The following is a 17,676-nucleotide window of genomic DNA, read 5'->3' as shown; positions in this document are numbered from 1 at the left end:
ATCTTTGAGAAAAGGTCGTTCATGTCCAAAATGTGGACTCTTCTCTATGACTGTCAGAAAATACTTTAAAGTAATCTGCTTTACATAACCTAAAATGTGTTATTGAAGAGTTTTTGTAACTTTTTAAAGGAGGGGAAATATATTTTTGTCATTAATTTTTCAAGGATCAAGACACTCATTTATATAAAAGCTACAATACTTGACATAAAATATTGAAAAGCATACAAGCAATACCAGAAATCTACCCACAAGAAGCCTACAAGATCCTTACTGGACTTGTTACATTGTAGCAGCAATAAGACCTTGAAACCATGTGGAAAAGGTGGATACAAAAGCATGACTAAGCCATTGAAGACTCAAGAATTGTTTAAATAGTAAACAACAATACAGAAGCACCTGCTAGTGACTCTGTAATTAGGATTATGTTTGAAAAATACCTTAAAATTGGGTGTAAATCACTGTGTTTTCTCAGAGTAGATGGTCAAACTGTGAAATTTCAGAAAATGTAGTTTTTATTCCCTTTGAATTTTCTCGGTCTTTTCTGTTTACTTTCTGTTCATAAATGCTAAAATCTTTGAATTTTGGCTGTGGCTGAGATTTTTAACTTGGCAGTCCTGTTGTTGTTGCTACACATACACATACCGTACTTCATGCAAACCCACAAAAACAAGAAGTGAAGTTAAGCTACCTAATAGTATATACTCTCTATTCCTTCACTCATAGGCACATGCCTTGCCATTACAATTCCCATACACTACCGATCATATACTGCAACTTTAGATCTGACCCCTAGAGATGCCAAACTTCCCTCACCCCTCCTAAATGCTGATCTGCACAAAACAGCTGACTAAACTACCCTCTCCCAGCACAACCAATTACTGCACCAAACATCCAGAGATACTAATGTGGAGAGGGAACTTTCACTCCCTGACATGGTGCTTAAACCATACCACCTATGCATTCACCAACGTTTGGATGTTAAAACAACAGAGCAACACATGCCAAGAAGGTAACAGTCAGATAAACCTTTCCCCTGAATCACCCAATTCCCTGTTTTTCCAAATTCCTCCTCTAAATGTTACTGTCTCCTATGAAACACAGAGTACAATCAAAGAACTCTCACTCCCGCAACTGGATTCTTACCAAAACATCCCCCATATCTACCATCTAAGTTGGGATGCTCTGGGAGGAACAAAAGTAAAGAAACCAGGAGAAAAACAAAAACTCCACATGAAAATGTCTCTACTATTAGCCAAGAGACTTCTGGTCCGACAACTTACCCCCTTGTTTGCTGCAGAACTATGGTAATTATATCTCATGCACTAATGGAGGGGATTCACATTTGGCCCTAAAGCTTGAAGGGCTGATACGGAAGAACCACTGTGGGCTGCTTGTAGCCTGCAGACTGCACTACAATAGCTGGACAGTAGATCCGTGCTCCACCACATTTCTGTTTAAAGTATAGAATATCAACTTCCTGTAACACACAAAAAGCCATGCAGGAAAGATAGTGCTCTACAAATTATTATTTTTGTTTTTTCCTTTATTCTAGACCTGGAGGAGCTCTCTAATTCAAGTGTAAAATCCATTTTTTCTCTAGATTGAAAGTAACTCTAAATTTTCAAATGTAAATAATGTTTTTCTGGCTTGATAAAATAAATAAAAATGTATAGCCCTGGAGGAGCTGCACAGTAAATAAAAAAATTCCTTTGATCCTCTTGAAGAGCTTAATAATTTCATAGGTCATGTTTTTAAAAACATGTTGTATGCTTTAATGGAGATTTTAAACATAAAATATAATAAAACAGAATCTGACACTTTTTGTTATTAGTCTTTAGACAGGGCTTTTAAAATAAAGCTATCAAATATTAAAAGCAAAACCAGAAGAAATATTTTCTAATGCTGGCCACATTGGTGGAGGAGTTAGAACTATAAAAGCTCTTCTTCCCCGTTAATAGGTTTATTTTTTTTTATTTAATGGAGGTTTGTTTTAAATGTTTTTGATTTGTAATCACGACACATTATTTTCTATTTTATTTTCCTATTTATTTTCCTAGTCTCCTGTTTAAAAAGTTTCAGTGATCTGTTCAGGAAGGAGAATGTCATGTGACTTAGGTGACTAGTCACTGAGCATAAGTAATGAACAGTGAATGGCCAAAAAGAACAGTTTGTAAACAACCCATAGGCTGAAATTGGTGTGTGTATGCTGTTATAAAATAATTGTGAACGATGAACAGGTTAATAAAACAGAGTCTATTCACAAACTATTTGTGAATAAGAAAAAAAAACTAAATTCATAACAAGTATTATTCACAATAATTCAAGCCTTTCTTGTAAACAGCTACTGTTTTATAAAACATTGACCCAGCTCACTAATTATGAACTGGGAGGCCTAGCCTCCAGATGGATACGGTCAGAAAGTTCCCTCTGGCCTGCAGATTCCACAACATGGAGCTTATGCATGAACAGTCATGGGTGGCAGGTATTAAAGGCCAGGGGAGTCTAAGCCTCCTCAAACAGCCCTGTGTGGCCCTGCCCATGCTCTGCCTCCAGACCCCTCCTGCTTTCTGCCAGTGCAGACTGCAGCTCATCCCCCATGGCCAGGGCCCTGGGCTGGGGCTAAGGATAAAGTGGGCAGGTCTGCAGCCAGGGACTCTGGGTGGCTAGAGCTAGTGTTCATGCTGCCCAGTGCTCCGGGGCTGGAGAGGTGGGCTGTGCTACCCTCCCGGCATTCCAGGGCTGGGGGGGTGGGCATGCTGCCTACCCAGTACACCAGGACATGGGGGGTAGGGTTGCGCAGCCTGGCCAGCCAGTCAGCACTCCAGAACTCGGTGGGGAGGGGTAGAGGGGTAGTGGGAGCCTGGAGGTTGGGGAGTGGTCTCTGGGGCGGGCTGGGTGCTAGCTTCCCTGAGCCCACAGTTCACCCGCATCTTTTGAAATTTTTTTCTCAGCCCCAATATTTCAGAGCAGGGAGTCAGAAAAGTGAAATGGCACTTAGTGGACCACATTATTTCAGAACAAATCCAAGAGGAACTTGCTACCTTCCATTTTTTGCCACTTCAAGTCACTCTCATAAATTCTTTGTCTTCAACTGCTCTGTGAATTGACCAACTAAAACTTAGGTTAGGCATTTCTAAAATAAAAAGCTGCTTTATCATTTATTTGTGCCACATCGTTGTTATACATTATACCTCATTTCAGCTTACAAACAGAAACTCTCTGTTCTTTTCGAGCCTTTTCCCAACAGGAAAAAAAGCATGCAAAGGCTCCCAAGAAACAGAGCCTTCTTCCGCGTTGTTGAAGAGATACAGAATGCATAACAAACCATTGTTAAAAAACCAGAACATAACAGCAAATTTAGAAACACTCATACAAATAAGCTATTCTGTAAAATACTTCATGTTTAGCTTCCAAAAAGGACTCGGTGTAGGTGTTTGGTAAAGTATTGTATATTATCCAACTTGGCTGATTTATTCTGATGATAAACAGCTCTTGTGAAATACGCTTGGTACAAATAACCAGCTATACAGGACAAATTGTTTCCATGCACGTCCTTTGCTCTCCCTTTGCAGCAACTGACAGTGATATGAAGTGTCACGTTTCCATTGGAGAGGAGTATACAGTATGAACTATTCATGTACAGTGGAAAGGAAGGCTACTCCTTTCCCTGTAATGGCTTGAATAAACATGCAAAGTCTTGTCTGTGGGAACAATCGCTGATTTACATGGTCAGTGAATAAACAACAACCCAGAAAGTTAATATAGCTAAATTACTTCTGTGCATGAAGGCCAGAATAAAATTGTAAAAGGTTTATTTAATCTTTTTACTCATCCAGCATGCTTATGTAATGGGGGGAAAAAATGAAAAGCTAAAGAGAAATGGATAAGAGCATATTTACAATATCTGATGTTTTGAGTTCCTTGGCTGTATGTTCTTGATTGTTACTCGAGCGGCATCTGTGACACAGAAACATCCCTGTGTTCTCGTGTGAAAGGCCTTGGCTGCTTGTTCTCTTTAGTTGCAAAACACAGCAATGAACACTTGCCTCTTCTTTATGCATTTGATTGGCTAAGAAGAATTATTCACAATATGCTCATCAGGGTCAGGAAGGGGAAATTAAGCTGGTATTTAAATTGTTTGTCACTGAATGAAAGAGTTGGGATCACACAAGCTGTCTTGCACAGTTACAGTAATATAAATGATTCTAGTATTTTTCAAATGATTAATGGGGTTGTTTGAATAAATGGTTAGTTGCTTTTAATGTTTATATGTGCTGTTATAGGGTTTGATCCAAAGCTCAGTGAAGTCAGTGGACATCTTTTTATTGATTACAATGGGCTTTGGATCAGGTCCTTAATGTCTTTAGAGGCTAACTCCTCATGTCTTCCCAGTAGGTGCATTGTTTTATCTGTGCAACTTCTCAGACCCTAACTTCCTCCTTTCTCCATGAATTTGCCATTGGCACCTTCCTTCCAGCTAGTCTTTGAAAACTCTTTGTCACCCATGCCACATTTAAGATCTACTAGGGGCTCTGGTGGACTCCAGGGGTATGTCTAGACTGCAGTTAAAAAACCCAGGGCTGGCCCATGCCTGCTGACTTGGGCTTGGGCTAAAGAGCTGTTTAACTGCAGTGTAGACATTTGGGCTCTAGGACCTTGCAAGGTGGGAGTGTCCCAGAGCTCAGGCTGCAGCCAGAGCCACAACATCTACACTGCAATTAAACAGCCTCTTAGCCCGAGTCAGCTGATAGGCCAGCCACAAGTTTTTAATTGCAGTGTAGACATACCTCATGAGCTCAGGTATATTCTGGCCTTGGTATGCCCAGAGTGCTTTGCATGAGTCATGAGAGTGAGTTTCACAGAGGTGGTGCGTAGGACCTAGCAGGCAGGCTGCATCCTGCAACTGATCTTAAAAGATGGGGCTCAATTAAGGTTGCTACCTGGCTAATATTTCTGGTACAGCTGGTTAATCCTAGTTTAGGATGGATATAAATATTCACTCCAGTCCCAGTAAATTTTAGCTTCCTCAGAGTGACAGATCTCACTGTAACAAACAAAATAAACAAAATGTTGCTTCTTGCTCACCCCATGTGCTTGTAAGGTTCTTGGTAGTCCATCGATCCGATGATGACAAATCTGAGCAAATCATCTATTGTTGATCTCATGGTGTGCCCTCTGATGGCTATACAAGCCAATTCTAGAGGGGCACATTTTGCTGCAGATAGTGCATGGGAAGTTCACGGTCAGTGGGTTGTGTGCTGCTGGTGCTCTGTGACGTCGTTCATGTGCCTCTTGTAGACGCCAGCAGTGGTCTTCCTCAAAGGCGGTGCAGGTATTTCTAACTGTTGCACACCACTGTGTTCTGTCGCTGCCGGCGTCCTCAAGGTCCCTGGGTTTGATACTACTATACTGCAGATTGGCTTTGATGGTGTCCTTGTAACATTTTCGTGGACGACCTATATGCTGGATGCCCTGAGAGAGCTCACCATATAGAAGCTGGCAGGGGATTTTGTTGGCATCCATGCATGCGGCTGACATGACCAGTCCAACGTACCTGTGACTTCATGATCATCATTTCAATGCTTGTCATCTGGGCTCTCTCGAGGACCTCAAGATTGGGCACTTTGTCTTGCCAGCGGATCTTCATGATGTTGCGGAGGCAAACGCATGTGGAATCCTTCGAGCTGCTTGATGTGACACCTATATAGTGTCATGTTTCACATCCGTACAAAAGAGATGAAAGAACAGCAGCTCTGTACACAGGCAGTTTTGTTGACATCCAGATGTTGTGGTGGTTTAAAACTTTGACACGCAGATAGCCAAGTGCCTGGCTTGCTTTGGATATTCGTGCATTGATCTCATTATCCAGTGATCCATCACTGGATATGACACTACCCAGGTATTTAAAGTTCTCCACTACTTTAAGCTGAGTGCCATCAATGGAGATACTCGGGACAGAAGCATTTGATCCAGGTACAGGTTGATGGAGAACTTCTGTCTTTCCGAGGCTGATAGTTAGTCCGAAGAGTTGCGAGGCCTTGGCAAACTTGTTGACAATGTACTGAAGATCATTTTCAGTGAGAGCACAGTCGTCAGCAAAGAGTGCCTCAAGAAGGAGTTTCTGCACTGTCTTAGTCTTTGCATTCAAGTGACGGAGGTCAAAAAGTGAACCATCGTGCCGGTATTTCAAATATATACCTCGATCCAGATCTTTCATTGCATGGTTAAGAACGCATGCAAAGAACAGGTTAAATAAGAGAGGAGCGAGAACACATCCTTGTTTCACACCATTGGTGATGTTGAAGGGGGCAGATGTAGCTCCATCAGACAATACTTCGCCTGTCATGCTGTCATGAAAAAGGTGTATAATCTGGACAAATTTTCTTGGGCAGCCAAGTCATGTTAGAATGGTCCAAAGGGCTTCCCTGTTGATGGTATCAAATGCCTTTGTCAGATCTATGAAGGCAGCATACAGGTACATGTTCTGTTCAATGCACGTCTCTTGTATTTGTCTGACAGCAAACACCATGTTGACTGTGCTCCAGCCAGGTCAAAAACCACATTGACTTTCAGGTAGATTTGCCTCAGAAATGCTGGCTATTAGGTGGTTCAAGATGATGCGGGCGATGATTTTCCCTCCAACGGAGAGGAGGGATATACCTCTATAATTTCCACATTCTGCTTTGCTGCCTTTGTTCTTGAAAAGAGAGACAATAGTAGCATCGCGGAGGTCCTGTGGTATGTTTTCATCTTCCCAGATGCTGATGATCACGCTGTGGAACGCTACTAGTGCTGCTGGACCTGCTGCTTTGTATATCTCTGCTGTTATCCCATCTTTTCTAGGAGCTTTTCCTGAACTCATCTGGTTAACAGCTTTCTTAAATTCATCATCAGCGCAAGAAAGAAGCAGGACTATTTATAAAGCGTCTCCTTAAATGAAACTATCCCTAAGCATAAAAAATATTTATTGTAGCTGGTTTTTATTTTTCCTGTTGCCTTTTCATTAATTCGTTTTTTGTTACCAACATGAATCAGTAGTGTGAGTTGGATTTGTCAAAACTAACCCTTTCCTGCAAACAGTTTAGGTTTCAGTGAAAATACATTTCATCAGAAAATTCCAGACCAGTCTACCTGTAACATTTTGGGCCCAATACCATTCCTACTATAATCAATGGATTGGGTCTCTCTATGGTAAATCAAGTCAAGTTTGGGGAACTATCCCATTGTTTTTGTGAGCATTGTAGCTAATGTCGTGTGGCAATTTGAACATATTAAGCCATGATGGGTGTTTTCTCTGAAGACAGACTGCAGATTAAGTGGCTCTGCCAGTTCAGTGTTCAAACTTTCCACCCAGAAAAAATGTCATATGCAAAAGATGTCTTTTCAACAAGTGTAGTGAAAAACTTGGAGAAATCAATTTATTGCCAAATTGTGCAAAATGGCTGAATCATGTGATTATCAAATAATAAAAGATGAAGTAATTCATGTTAGATTAGTAATAGGAACAAAGGTGCAAGAATTCGAATGAGAATGCTCAAAGCACCCACTCCTAGCTCTACCAAGAGCTAAACACATGTGCAAAGCCAGTGAACAAGCTCATGTCCAAATGCAGAGCATAAGTGGAGCATACACAAAAATAATTCACTAAGCAGCACAGGGAAATCATGAAAATATAAGAAAAAAAAATACCAAAATTTTGCAAAGGCAAATGCATGAAGTGGAAGAGACAAATAAAACACAAAGGATGACCTGTGAATACTGTGGAGAAAAACATGATAATGGAAAATGCCCTGTGTATGCAGTCATATGCATAATTGTACCAAGATAAATCATTATTCCAAAGCTTGCAGACAAGAAAAGCAAAGTGGGGGGGAAGCACCATATTGAGGAAGCAAGCAATGATTAGAAGATGAGACTTTTCAATATGTGACTTAATGCCTCTCCTAACCCCCAAAATAAATGTTTTTTTAAAGCTCAGACTAGTCTAGCACCAGATGCAAAGACAAGGTAGCAGCACACAAGCAAACAGGAAGTCAAATGCCAAATAGGAGGGCATAAGTGACTGCTAGGCTATAAATATTTCCTCAGCATTATGCAAGAGAAGTAAGTGCAGTTCCAACCAAGCAAAGCCAAACTAAAATTATACAGGTTTCAGACTGGTAGCCGTGTTAGTCTGTATCAGCAAAAAGAACAAGAGTACTTGTGGCATCTTAGAGACTATCACATTTATTTAAGCATAAGCTTTCCTGGACTAAAACCCACTTCAGTTATACAATGTCACTGGGTTCATGTATTCACTTGAAATTTACCTAAAAACAGAGGTCATTGTACCACTAAGACAATGTAAGTTACAAGCAGAATACCAAGGAAAAGCATACAGGCTAAAACTTCATATAGTGCTATCAGAAAAATGCCACCTGCCTGCATTAACGGGTGGGAGAACTTGATAAGGCCCATGGTGAAAGGGGAACAGTCCTAGCAGCACGGGAGGAGACACTCATCAAAGGGCAATAGCTAGCTCCTGCCCCTGGGAGTCTGGGATAGAGATACTGACTGGTCAGCATTCTTCAGTTCCCAGGATTTAACCTGGTGTGGGGGCCATGTAGAGCTCTTTCGGTTCTGTTCCTCTCAGCACCTGAACAAGGATTGGGAACCCAGCCTGACATGCTGTGGGTCTAGCCAATCGCCCATTTAGTGGGTCAGTCAGGATTTTTTTCTCTCAGGGGATCAGGGAGTTTTTTTGCCTTTCTTGCAGCACCTTCAAGCCATGGTGGGTTAAGTGAGAATGCCCTTAGTATCTAACTGAGGTCTTGGGGTAGAATTGTTTATTCATCACAACTTGTGGGCAGTTTCCAGTGTGGCTAAGAGAATAAAACGAACAGTTCCCAGAGGTAAAAGATCTAGGATTTTGCTGATGGGCCTTGGGATCATGGGATGGGGTGACACCTTCTGGCCTTTGCGGGCTGAGATCAGATCTTGAGACCTTAACAGGAAAAGTCCCCTCCAAGCTGGACCCTCAGTCCCCTTCACAGCGGGATGGTGTTACCCCTCAGAGAGAGCTGAGTCCTAGTGAGTAGGCTGAGGAGAGCCTGCTCCACATTATGGGTTATGTGGTAAGGAGCCTTGTAACCCTTGTGCTAGTTATGGGTTATATGGTAAGGAGCTCTGAAACTCCAGCACTGGAACCAATTAAATTACTGGTGTAGGAGAGTGTGGCTGATGGGCAGGTAATGCCTCTTCCCTGTGTTAAAGTTTAATATAAGTTGTGACCTCCTGCTTAATTCCATGTGTGTGTCTGTCCTCATTTGCCACTGTGTCCACATCAAAAGCCAACTGCTCTCAGGTAAAACAAGTGAATACAGGAACCCAGTGACATTAAACCCAGGACAGATGTTGCACACAATAGGCATACAAGCAAAACAGTAAATATATCCAGAGCAGATAACGCACTGTGGCATTCCGGCAGCAAAGCTGCTAAAAATTACCAGGATGTTTTTGAAGGACTGGGGTATCTTCAAGAACATTTTACCAAAAAATAGATAAAATGATTTAGCCACTGGGCTTTGCACAGTGCCCATTATACTAAAGGAAAAAAAGTAATGGAAGCAATAAAGCTAATGGAGAAAGAAGGTGTCATTGCGAAAGTGACAGAACCCACAAGTTGGGTAGCCATTGAGAAGCTAGGCAAGTTATTCATTTACATAGACCAACGCAGTTTAAACAAAGCTCTAGAAAATGCTCACACCCAAATTCCTGCAACTGGGGAAATATTACCTGGCATGGCAAAAGCAAAAATATACTCAGCACTTAATTGCAAAGGCAGACAGTGGCAAGTGTTACTGATAAGCAGCTGCCACACTACATTTTGGAAACCATCAGGTAGATACAGATAGTTGGGATTGCCATTTGGAGTCAAACATGCAGTGGAAGAATGTCAATGCCATCAGCAAGAGGTACTGACAGGAGTCATAGGGATTAGCATAATCGCTGATGACATTGTAATGTATGCATGTATGACAGAAGCTCGGACAGATCATGACCACAACCATATCCATCTGCTTGAAAGAGCCAGATAAGTAATTCTAAATTGAATTAAAACAAAATGAAATTGTGTTTTACTGCAGTAGAGACAGTCTTTTTGTTCTGTTTGTACAGTGGCTATCACAATGAGATTCTGATCTATGGCCCTAGGCACTGTGGTAACACAAATAATAATAATGGGATACTTGCTGACCTCCTAAGGGCTGTGATCTGATACCAGAAAGTTAAAAGCAGTGCAGAAAATATTCACATCTAAAGATATTAAATCAATTCATAGACTAATAGGATTTGTAAGCTATCTGACAAAATTACTTCCAAGCCTCTCAGATGTGCATAAACCCCTGATGTAACTATTGAACAAGGATGCAGAATGGACATATTTACCTCACCATGATGCAGCCATCAGATATATCAAAGAGCTTCTGACCAACTATCCCATCCTGAAATACTACTATGTGGACAAAGAAGGGTGCTAATGAGACAGGGCATGGGTCCTCACTTCTGTCAAGGGGACAGCTATGCTTTTTCATTATGGTCACAAGCACCACTTGAACAAAGATGCATCCAAATTGAAAAGAAATGTCTTTCAATAGTGTGTGTATGTGAAAAGTTTAACCAATATGTTCAAGGACAGGAAACCATTTGAGTAGAAAGTGACCAACTGTCCCACTATTAACACCGTGTTCAATGTTGACGCATGAAAAGATAGTTTGGTGAAACATTCAGGTTTTATTCCTTCCATCACATATGCTATCTTCTCCTATCAAGTGCTTCCTGAAAGGAGAGTTCTCCACATTCTTAGACATTACCCTATACATAAGCGTACTATCACACTATAACATCCCCTTCTGAAAACTAATAAATAGTTACCCAAGAGTTCTGAAGGAACTCATATATGAGATTGCAGAATTACTAACTATAGTTTGTAATGTATGGATAAACGAGCTTCTGCACTTGATGATTGGACAGTAGCTAATGTAACATCGATTTTTAAAAAGGACTCTAGAGGTGATCCTGGCAATTACAGGCTGGTGAGCCTAACTTCAGTACTGGGCAAATTGATAGAAACTATTATAAAGAACAGATTTATCAGACACATAGATAAATATGATTTGTTGGGGAAGAGTCAGCATGGCTTTTGTAAAGAGAAGTTATGGCTCACCAATCTATTAGAATTTTTTGAGGCTTGTCAACAGCCATGTGGATAAGGGTGATCCAGTTAACATAGTGTACTTGGATTTTCAGAAGGGCTTTGACAAGGTCCCTCACCAAAGGTTTTTAAGCAAACTAAGTTGTCATGCGATAAGAGGGAAGGTCCTCACATGGATCAGTAACTGGTTAAAAGGAAACAAAAGGTGGAAATAAATGGGCAGCTTTCACAACGGAGAAAGGTAAACAGTGGGATTCCCCAAGGATCTGTTCTGGGACCTGTGCTGTCCAACATATTCATTAATGACCTGGAAAGGGGAGTGAACAGTGAAGTGGCAAAGTTTGCAGATGATACAAGATTGTTCAAGATAGTTAAGGCCAAAGCTGACTGCAAAGAGTCACAAAACTGAGTGACTGGGCAACAAAATGCCAGATGAAATTCAGTGTTGATAAATGCAAAGTACAGCATCATGTAAAAAATAATCTCTAGGCATATACAATGATGGATTCTAAATTAGCTGTTCCCACTCAAGAAAAATATCTTGTCAATGTGGATGGTTCTCTGAAAACTTCAGTTCAATGTGCAACGGCAGTCAAAAAGGATAACAGAATGTTATAAACTATTAGGAAAGGCATAGAAAATAAGAGAAATAACATAATGCCTCTATATTAATCCATGGTGTGCCCACACTTTGAATACTGCATCCAGTTCTGGTCATCCCGTCTCAGAAAGGATAAGGTATGTAGTATTCAGAGAAGGGCATCAAATATGATCAAGGGTGGCTTCCATATGAGAAGACACTAAAAAGATAAGGGCTGTCCATCTTAGAAAAGAGATGACTAGGAGAGGATATGATACAAGTCTATACAATCATGAATGATGTGGAAAAAGTGAATAGAAAGTATTATATACTCTTCTACACAGTACATAAACCAGGGACATCCAATGAATTAATAGGCGGCAGTTTTAATACAAATAGAAGGAAGTACTTTTTCACACAGTGAACAATTACCTGTGGAACTCGGGTTGTTGTGATGGCCAAACGTATAACTGTGGGTTTTAAAAAAAAGAACTAGATAAGTTTATGGAGTATATGTGCATGAGTGGCTATTAGCCAAGATGGTCATGGTGGCAATCTCATGCTTGGAGAAATCCACAGCTCTTCCTCAGCTAGTCTTCTCAGATCTGCACAGTGCTCTTCCTCAGAAGCTGGGAGGAGAGGATGGGTGGATCACTCCAACTGCCCTATTCTATACACTCCCATGAAGCTCCGTTACCGGCCACTGTCGGAAGACAGGATACTGGGCTAGATGGACCATTGGTCTGACCCAGTATGGCAGTTCTTATGTTCTTTAACACTTATCTAGTGTGAAGCAAAGAAAGTATGGCAATACCAAGTAAACAGAAGGTATCTGATTATACCTTTTTCTATAGTAGTCTTGTTGTTTTAGAAATTTGATATTAGAGCCTTAGTCAGAAGGAAATGGCTTGTATCTATGAGCTAAACCATTGAGGCTGATTGTAAGATAAAGAAAATACATAAAATAATACATACTGTAGTTCTGAACACTTGGGATGGGGGAAGAAATACTAAAATGCTCGGGTTTTTTTTAAACTTTCAACTAAAGACAAAATGTCAGGTTAAGAACTAAGTTTTACCCAGTCAAAAGTTTCTATTGGCTTGCTTATGTCCATTATGCACTTATGGAGAGAGGAAAAATAAAGTAGTAAGACAGACTCAGTCTGTCAGTCAATCTCACAACTTCTTAAATTGAAAATGTGACATGACATCAGGCAAGTATATTTGTCTTTGACAAAGATATGAGCCCTCTAAGCTATAACTGAGTAGTTAGAGGATTCATTTATTTAACTATTGCCATTTAATAGACTGTTGCATTCAATAAAATGCACGTGTTTATCTTCAGAAAGGTTTTGTTCTATTTTCTTGAGAATCACTGCAATATCTTGTTCATTCACAGGAACGGACCCTTTATAAACAGTAATCTTGCAGCTCATTCCATTACCCATTTATTTTTTTCTCAAAGATGAGGAGAGGAGTGTTGAGCATATTAACTTTTTTAATATGTTGTACATGCAAAGCGTCCATTGTGGGTTACACTGGCTTGCTCTTTCCTGCTCCAGTGCATCATTATTTTAGAATAAATAGTGGAATCTTCAGTGGTTAAAGGTCTCATTTAGTACATTTTGATTTATTAGTTTTTTTTGACATCGCTCATACCAGTCTTTTTTGTTGAATGCTACACAGTGATATAAATCAAACAATCATTTCATTAGAAAAAGAGGGAATCCAGACAGGAACACTTGATGTAAGATGTGTTACATATATGAAACCCTGCCGCAGAAAGCATCACAGGTAAAAGCAAACAGACTAGTGAAAGATAATTCACCTGCCAAAAAATGGACACAGAAATGTGTATTTATAGAGACTGAATCCAGGCTGACAAGTCTTAAAACTTCACTTACACCTTTACAATCCTCCTCCTGATCCTAAAAATAAATCACTCCCTTCCAAAAAACAAAGGCTGCAACACTGAAAAAAAAATCCAATTTGTTCACTCATATATAACGAGTCCAAGGTACTAGATATCTTCACCATAATAAATTCACAAGTGCATGCATACCATTATGTCTGTCCTATTCTTCTTTTCTCTTTTAATGTTGGAAACAGACCCTGGCCTTTTGGGTATTTCAAAGAGATATGTGCTTATAGGAATTCAGCAAATGGGTGACAATAAAAGGAAGATAATTTTTTTAAAAATCCATCTGTTAAATTATATTTTAAGCTTTTCTGCCTTGAGCATCTACCTTTAACTCCTCTTGATGCATTGTACAGTAATACATCATTAGGAAAGCTGCCTTAAATGTGAGTGAGGGGTGCAAAAAAGCACAGGAATTCTCTATTGCTTTGGAGAAGTAGTAGCAATAATAAGTATTGTACAGTATGTTAACAACAAAAATAGTGTGTATCGTTACATTGGAAGGGAACATTTGCACTTCAGATGACTTGGGATCATGTGTTCAATTTTTTCTCCCAGCTGTGTCACTGACTTGCTGTGTGAACGTAATCAATTGACTGCTCTGTGCCTCAGTTTCTCACATGTAGAACATACATAATACATATTTCACCAGGATGTTGAGAGGATCTAAGTCCTAAATTATGCCAGGATGTGTATGGGTGCATTAGAGGGGAATGGCTATAAAGAGTTCTCTAACCTAGGGATCAAACCATAATTTGGTTGAAGAACAGGTGTGTACAGGATGATAGGGTGACAAGCTCTATCACTGAGCACTGTACAGTAAGCTCCATAGGAGGCATTATGACTTTCACAAACACTAACAGTCCAGGTGATCAGATAACTACCCTAAGTCATCCTGACTGAAATAATTCAGTAAAAGTGTACTTCATAGAACATACTGTGGTTTGTCCTAAAATTCCAATTTAAAAATTCCTATGTAAATTTTATAAAGCCACTGTCTTAGGAGATAAATATTGTCAAGTATTCAAAAACTCATGAATCAGAAATAACGAGGCTGGCTTAAAAATCATGAGATTTTAAAAAAGGGGGAGGGAGGCTGGAGCCTCTAGAATTTATATTTTCAGGCTTTTTGCAACCATTAGGACTAGAAACCTATTTACTGAAAAAAAAACAAAAGCAGATTCTCATGTAATCAAAATCTAGGAAATGAGGCTTTAAGAAAAACACCAAATATTGCAAGACTTAGGATAAAATCATGAATTAGAAACAATACAGGCACAAAAGAATAGGAAGCAACAGTATCAATATCAGGCACTAAACTGGGGAAATAGCTGATAAATTTTATTTTTAATTTAAATTATCAAAGACTTGATAGTGAGGGCCTCACTTATATAACAAAAGACAAATAGGACATGTAGGCCTTGCTCACACTGGGAAAATTTGCTGTTCTACGAACTAGTTTAACGGGTTAAACTCTTGTAAAACATTTCTCAAGTACACAGGAAAGAGCTTCAAATGGTTTACAAATGCTCTAAGAACCATTTGGAATAGGCTATATATTCAGCAGGGTTAAGAACCAATCAAAGCTGATAAAATTTGAACTGATTTAGTGACAGCATGAATACTGGTCTTCCCACTACTGTCCCACAATGCACCGGGGGTCTTTCAAAATATTCCTGAATATACTATTCCTGAAAGATGTGCTGAGAACTATGGGATATGTACCCACAAAGGTTGCAAATGAAGCTGTTCAGAATAGTGCTAGTGTGGATGTGGGGCAAATTTGCAAGAATCGTTTTCCACTTTAGCATGATTAGTGAGGATGTGCTGAATTGCTTTATCTTAAACTAATTCAATACAACTTGTTCAGTTACAAAGAGTTTAGTTTTCTAGTGCAAACGGATACGATATAGAGTGAGGAGGGAGGAGAGATTAGGGCCTGATTTTTAAAGTTAGGTGCACAATTAATGCTTTACCAAAATGGCACTCTCAAATTCAATATTTACATGCACAAATGAATAGATAGCTCTGTAGCCTAAATTTTAATGTGCAGAAATGCTAACTTAGACTCTATTCTTGCATCATTAAAGTAATTGGGAACATTGCTATTGCCCTCAGTGACCGTAGGATTGAGCCCTTAGTGGGCACCAATTTTAGACATAGCATTGTGGGTGCATTTTGGTACATAACATACATAGTAGCTCTTTTGTTTGAAAATCAGTTCTTTAATGTCTAATGCCGCTAATGTTGTCTATTCATGTTGACATTTTTAAGGGATATTTTTCCCCCAAAGAAGAAAATGTCAGCAGTTAAACTTGAGATCTGAATAGAACCATTAATAAAAAGTTTGTCAGGAAACTGTCTTTCCAACACATGCGAGGGCTGGAAATCATTTGTGTCTGGAAAGAGCTGAGCAATTGTGAAGCTGGAGCTAACCACACTGGATGAAAATTGCTAAATTATGTTTTCTTTATTTTGAGAAAAATGTCAAGTATTGCTCTTTTGCCTTGACAAAGGTCAATTGGGTTTAAAAAAGCACGAAATCAGCGTGTTCCATTGGCTTATTATTAGTTTAAATCTTCAGAAGTGCTTTGCTGTTACAACAGAGTCATGGAAAGTTTTAGTGACAGAGACATATTAGATCATAAATTGTTAGCACGGTAACCACTTTGACATTTTTTTCTTTGTTCTTTATATGTCTTCAGGAAGGAGGACAAGGAAAAAGACTTAGTTTCGGCTGGGGTATCCTCTTTGTTGCATGTGTACGTGTATGCATGCATGTATGAATAAATAAGATATGCAATGTATTTTAGTGCATGTTGTTGAAGGAGATACTTCCTAATATTGTAATTGTGTTTAAAAAGAAATCAGGAAGGCAAGCTGGAAATGATGGGACTGATCCTGCAAGTTGCTGAGCCACCCTCAATTTCTGTTAGACAGTATAGTTGTTCCCAAGAGGCCGTCAACACCCTACAAGATTGAGGTCTTAGAGTTTCAGCAGGGAACAGAAAGTTAGGCATTTTAGTAAGATGGAACTTCTAGTGAATGATGTGGAGCCAGAAGCTGTTATAGGACCTTTTTTCCATTCCTAGCAGACTTAAAAAGATGGGAGAAAAGTAAAGGTTCTTTCTTTGGATCCTACTGATTTCCAGTACTACTTTAATATTTTCATTATAACTTATTTAACTATCCAAATCCTGTTAGACAATAACACTTAACAAAATAAACTATACACTACAGCTCCATCTCTGATCCTGCTCCGTGATCCATGGCAGTGACCACTTAAGCCTGTAAAAAGTTCCAATTGAAGTCAATAAGGAGGGTACAGGGACTCATTTTCATGGATCAGGTGGCAGGATAAAGGGCCTGTGTCATTAACAATATCAATGTTATGTGACTGCTCATAATTGTGTGACTTTTCAGAATCCCTCACCAAGACTTTAGAATAGACCTTGGGGACATTTTTTTTTCTTTTTGGCAAATTCCAATCAAATGATTTGCAAATAGTTTTGACTGAATAACAATGGAGAAAAACAAAGTATAAAAACAAAGCATTTTGTTTTGACAGTTAGCTATTAAACATTTTGTTTGAATCATTTTTTGTTTGTATCACATAGAGTAATAAAAACTGAATAATTGTAGTTTCCCATCAACCCAAAATGATTTTTTTCTGAATTTTTTGGTTTGGCAACTGAAACAAAAATCAGTTATTTGTCCAGCTCTAGTAAGAGGCCAGCCCATGGCTTCATGCATGCTGGTACCTATATCTGTACATTCTTAGTGACTTAATAATTTTTCATTTTGTGGAATCTAGGGAAAAGTGAGTACATTGATCTTCATGGAAAGTGAACAAGTGAATATAATTTATGCATTAAATGTGACACTGAGAGAGAGGCAAAGCAATCTGGGACATTAATGTACATGACATTAATTTATAAGAACTATCATACTTTTGGTAATTGAAACTATATCATCACCCGCAAAAAT

The 17,676-nt window shown here is 39.3% G+C and overlaps 1 protein-coding gene across 2 annotated transcripts in view; it reads left to right on the top strand.

Annotated features, from left to right (window-relative positions):
• The window catches only part of ADGRV1 (adhesion G protein-coupled receptor V1), a 463,719-nt gene that overhangs the window by 408,938 nt on the left and 37,105 nt on the right, over nucleotides 1-17,676 (top strand). The gene's annotated exons all lie outside the window — the stretch shown is intronic.

Source organism: Gopherus evgoodei, chromosome 6, assembly GCF_007399415.2.
Source record: "Gopherus evgoodei ecotype Sinaloan lineage chromosome 6, rGopEvg1_v1.p, whole genome shotgun sequence".
Taxonomy (NCBI): Eukaryota; Metazoa; Chordata; order Testudines; family Testudinidae; genus Gopherus; species Gopherus evgoodei.
The sequence above is the reverse complement of the archived record's forward strand: the minus strand, read 5'-3'. Positions and strand labels throughout refer to the sequence as shown.